Below are 6,000 nucleotides of genomic sequence, written 5' to 3' on the forward strand. Positions count from 1 at the left end.
TACAAGTGATGATTTATACAAGTATAAATATATAAATAAGGAACACAAACACATAATCCTCCTCTGCAAAGTTAAAGGATGAATACCAATGACCCACTGCAGAATCTGTAATAGGAATTTGATGTTTTGGACAATGCCACATGCAAATATTGGCCGGGCTTCGTTCTACGTGGAATGCCAATCAGGGACCTGGGAAATACTAATTTTTTATTTTCTTTGTGATCTCTGGTGACTATTGTCAGAAGAATGTTTTGTATGTTTTAAGAGATTTTCAACACAAAAGGAGAAAAACTGGCTCTGGTGTTAGTTTTGGGTTCATAATATTCTATTAGATTGACAGAATGATAGAAATGCGCATGTGCTTTTGTGTTATTGTGATGTGAAAATATTCCCTTTGTAATAATCAACCTGATTGCTTCCATCATTGTTGTCATTAATATAAATGGCCTTGCTCTTGTGTACTGCATCACAAAGAAATCTGAAGCACGCACAGTGAATTCTAGCTTGCGGATGCAGCACACTGACTTGGTTTGATTTGAAAGTCAAATCAGCTATCCCAATTATTCTAGTTGAAATTCCCAATTAATTTTATTCATAGTGTGTAACGTCGCTGCTGCATGCTCCTCTATTTCAAATACAAAGAGTAAATTGCCAGAAACAAGGAATATTGTAATATGCCCCTGAGCTTGTGTGTGTATTAGCATTTCAAATTGAGCTATATGGTTAAATAAGTACCCTTTCTGCTACTGCTGTTTACAGGGTATGTTACTTATTTATTTATTTATGTTTTGCTCAAATGCAGCAGCAATGCGACATCAGTATTGGACCAAATAGTAGAAAGAAAGAAATAATTCCTAGGCACATATCCGAGACCAAGCTGTCATTACATTTAACCTTTTACAATTTTTATTAAGTCCAACAAAAAAGAGTTCAAAGCACTTTTAAGTAGATTGAGTTTAATCAAGTGCCTTTCATCGCACAGACGTCCCCATGTCTGTATATGAGTTTGTTTGTGGGACAATCTAAGCAAAATGTTACATTTCTTTTTTTCAATTTACTTCGAAAGGGCACAACATCAAGACACAGCGACAGAACTATAATCAAACAATTTTGACAGAATTATGTTTTTATTTATTTTTTTATTTTAGGGGGTGGGGGGCAGATTTAGCCTTAAATTAGTCATACAGGTTTTCAAATGTTACTTTCTGTGTTTGTCTAAATTGGGACTCAATAGCTAAAATTCCATTAGAATGGTACAAGGGAATTGCCTTGGATCCATAAAAAACAATTGCTTTTACTCGTTATTTGAAAAATCAGGTGTTTCCAAAAGACAGGTGTTTCCAAATTGTTTTTCGTCTGAAAAAGTGGTGTCATGTAATTTGAGCCAACCACAATTGTTTATTATTTGTCACAACTTTAAATATCTTTTGATTTTTATGTAACTTGTACATATTTAGAATCTTCCTTTAGATTTAGAGAAATCCTAAGGTCTAGCTCTTCATATTAGTGTGTGTGTGGGTGGGTGGGGCTTCCTGTATAAATGCATAATACTTTAAAAACTTTTTTTACTGTGTTCATATTTATAGCGGCATATTGTGCAATGGTATGCTTATTCGCCTTGTTGCAATCTGCTGTTTTTGGGCTTTCTTTTTTGCCTTGTGATTTGTTAATGTTCAGCACTTGCAAAGGAACTGTAATTTCCCTACTCCACTGAACACAGCAGTCCGGGTGTTGACCGTGAAATCTTTGCTGTACAAGTTAATTCATTGTCCAGAAATGAGGTTTGCTAGGAAGAAAAAGAGGTAGTGAACCCATTGCCACAGGCTGGTTTTGGGGGGGGAATAAGTTTGAAGACATGAGAATGATTTTTTTCAGATGTTGTTGAGTCTCAACAACTGCGATTGTAAACATGTTTCCAAAAAAGCACTGTAGCGGACTCAAACTCAAAAGCCAGGGACATTTCCCTTAAATCATTTGACACATCACTGTATGCTTGTATGGATCTGCCATTGTTTACTAGTATATGTGTTTATATTTCTGTTTATGTGTGTGAGTGTGTATGGCCTGACTTTTGTACTGAGCTGTAAGCCCAACACTCTGAGATCTGAAAATATCTCGGGATTTATAGGTCTCTTTATAGAGAGAGAGATTGTAAAGATCTGGGACAGGAGCAGTAAAGGCAGTCAGGCTGAGACTGTGGATACTGGCAGAAAAACCACACAGTCTTTGGTCTTCCTGGACAGCAGACAGGCACCCTCTGGACCTTTCCTATCTCTGAAATCCACTGTCAGACTGCATTTTACGTAGCAAACAGAAGTGTACTGCGGCCGTCTTTAAGACTGTACTAGCAACAGGCTGAAAAACCTTTTGGGTTTTCATGTAATTTTTCTAGCTCCATTACAGTGACAGCTTAATTTCAGTGAATAAAATTGCCAAATCATGTCCTCAAGTCTTAATAATAGTGATTAAAATTAGCCTGCACCTATGGCATTAATGTTATTCACACTGTCACAAAAGTGTCAGAGATACTGTACTATTTTAGTGCATAACTGCTCCTCCCTCTCAGCAGGTGGAGATATGGTGTTATTGTTTTTTTATTGTTAAGCAATTTCATCTCTGATAATTTTGGGATGTGAAAATTGTTCATTTGAAATTTAGTCTATATCAGCTGCCGGGGAGTTTAGGAGCTGAATCAGCTCCATATAACCACACTGAAGGAAAAATCATATACACAACACTGCACCTGCTTATACTGCATTCAAAGTGATACTGTGCCCTTTTAAACAAAGTATACTTCTGGGATATACTACACTATCATAGTAATACTTCATACGCTTACACTAATATTAGGATATATTTTGCTAACAGTAACATTGTACTGGACTGCATTCTATGCTAGCAACATTCGGTATTTTTATGTAATTCACAGTGCAGATATGCACCTACAACAGCAGAAAGGATTTAAGCCGCAATCAATGGCATAAGTGCAGTACCCCAACATCTGCTCCAGTGCCTTTGTTTTTCATTAGCATACATCCATTTTCTATTTATGGCAGGCAAGGGGAAGTGTTAAGGGTAAAATGTACTGACCAACCAGGTCAGTTAGGGTCAGTTACAATTTGATCCACGTAATCCTGGAATTGAATTGAAATTCAACAAGAATTGATAATCCCCACTCAGCATTGTCATTTTTTTAAACTCATAAATTGAAGGTTGATTTGTTTTATTTAAATGACTTCGCTTACATGGATTTGACCACAAGCTTATGACTAACAACTTCACAGCTAAATTAAGTCTCTTTCTCCCACACTTCAGTATGATTCTGCAAGCTGCTCTTGGGCCCTGGGTTCTGTTTCCTCGACCTGGTGCTCACTGCGTGTTGCAAAGGTTCGGAAAGGGGATGGACACGGGTCAGCAGGACGTTACCAAGAGTGACAGATCCCCGCCTCTGATAGCGATGATGATGAAAGAGAAAAGAAAAATCCACATTAAACAGACCAGAGTGGAGGACGGGGAAGAGGGTAAGCAGCACAGCTGGATCATCCTTCTCTAAATTTGAGGAGTTGAGGGGTGTGTGTTTGAAATACAGAACCTTCACCCCTTCTTATTTTGAATTGTAAGGAAAGGGAGTGAATCGCATCTTCAAAAGGGTCCAAGGGTTCTTTCAAGTCCTAGCAAAGGGTGAAGATCTTAATCAGCCCATCCTCAGTCATGACTTCCAAAAAAAGAACACACACACATTCCATTTATCTTCTAGCTCTTAATGCCTTTTTAATTGCATTTTGATTACCAGTAAATACTTAATTTCTCCTGTGTGCTGGTAAGTTTTAAGTTATTTTCCTTTTAAAGAGACAGAACAGATTTACTGGCGTGATGAGAGATGTAGCAGAGATGGAACACTTGGGTTGTCTCTTCTGATTTTATTAACTGTAAAATCTATTTATCTTGACTTTATTTCCTCTCCGTCAGTTTCTCTGTGTATATTCCTGAGCAGTCGGCTCCATATGCACAGACAAAGTGAAATGCAAATTCTATTTTCCCCCGAGCACTTGACATTCTGAAAGTAATTCCGAATGTTCTCTGTTGCAACTTTCAGAAGAGACCGCAATGCCGCACGCCTTACAAGAGCCCCCTTGTCTAATAAAGGTTTCAGCCTTCATTCACAGATTAATGTGGAGGTGAAGCTGCGGGGGGTAATTATTCCGTTGTAGAACCTAATGGGAACTCCTGAGACTTTACTCTGACAACAAACGAACAAGGTCATGCGTGAGTGTCAGTACATTTTGACAGAGTAAAGTATTTTATATTGTATTAGTTTGAAAACAAGCGTGTGAAATGATTCCATAATGGTATTGTTCGTTCACATGCTTTTGGGGAGAGGGGAGGGGGAAAGAGTGTAAATGAGTTTTTGGCTGGTGAATGCCTTTCTGCATTAGGGAGAGTGTTTTCTGGCAGTGTGTTTGCTGCTTTTGTGACAGTGACAGTTTGTGTGTGCCCGTTCCCTAAGGCGATGCTCAGTCTGCTCTCGTTGTGCTTCTTGATACTTGCCACAGGGTCCTGCATGCAGAGAAGCGGCAAAATATAGATCTGTGCCTTGGTTCTCAAATATCCAGGAGAAGTGAAGGCATCCTCACCCAGGTAAGGAGAGGGTGGGTGGAGAGAAAGTAGACACATCCGCCATTTCTAAACCAGGAAATGGTAAAGAGTAGAGGTGTGTTGCATGGTAGAGGGAAGAATATTTCAAAGGCAGAGTTACTCAGTCCAATAAAGACTGAATTTTCATTAGAAATGGAAGCGGGGGGGGGGGGGGGGGGGCATATTAAATTCAGCTTTTCCTCTTCTGAGTATAAAGGTGACCTCCTTTCTGTGAGAACAACAAGGAGAGGGGAAAAATAACTGATTTTATTTTGAAAGTGGCTTCCTGTTAAGGAAATCAACTTCAGTACTCTCTAGAATTTCCAGAAAATGTGGGGCCATACCATAGATGAATGTGCACACAAATTCTAAACCCAAAAAACATACTTAAGCATTGCATTTGGAGCAGGATTCATGTCTGGCTGAAGTGTCAAATGAAGTCTTCCTTCAGCACAAAAGTTTCCATGTAGCTTCATGAAGACAAGACCCTGAGCTGATTCATTGAGACAGACCATAACGTAACGTAACATAAATCAAAGTTATTCTTATCCTCCAGCTAACGCTGTGAAACAGTGCTTCAGCAGCCATCCCACAGTTACAGTCCGGGCTCACTTATCTTTTAAAGCTGTGTTTTAGTTGGCTTCAGTTGTGTCATGTGATAGATTGACTGAGGGTCACTCCAGGTTTGCTCAGTTTCTGATTTTTATTTTCTCATGACTATTAATTACCTAATGGAATTAATTAGACATTTACTGAGATTTATTCAACCTTCTTTGTGATGTGTGAGATACTGTAGATGCAGTAAACCACAAAAGCAAACAAAACAACTCAATTTGGTACTGACACCTTTGGGGGAGCAAAACATGACAGGAACTGCGTGGCAGGTACTGAAAAGTCCAAATCAGGATTTATGATGCGCATTCACCAAAACAACGGTGTAGCATCGATGTAAATTTAAGCAATGCTTTCTTTATGGGGCACCATTCAAGTCTAACAAAAAAGATGGACCGCATCCATCAACCTGGTGGGTTTGTACACATCCATGCTTTAATACACCTGAACAAATCTTATTTAGCAGACTGTACTGCTTGCATAACTCAGTAGGCTCAGGTTGAAAAGAAATATGCTCTAAAAGTCTAAATTGGATATATAAACTGCTTAATTGCAATGATTTGTCATCATATAAATTCAGATGACACTGCACATTCGAAAAAGTCTACAGAAAAGGAAAGAAAGGTACTGAGTCTGACAGAACACACACACACACACACACACACACACACCCACACCCACACCCACCCACCCACCCACCCACACACACACACTGTACATACACTCTGATATTATAGACCAGGCCTTTAGTGT

This window comes from Anguilla anguilla, chromosome 12, assembly GCF_013347855.1.
Source record: "Anguilla anguilla isolate fAngAng1 chromosome 12, fAngAng1.pri, whole genome shotgun sequence".
Lineage (NCBI taxonomy): Eukaryota > Metazoa > Chordata > Actinopteri > Anguilliformes > Anguillidae > Anguilla > Anguilla anguilla.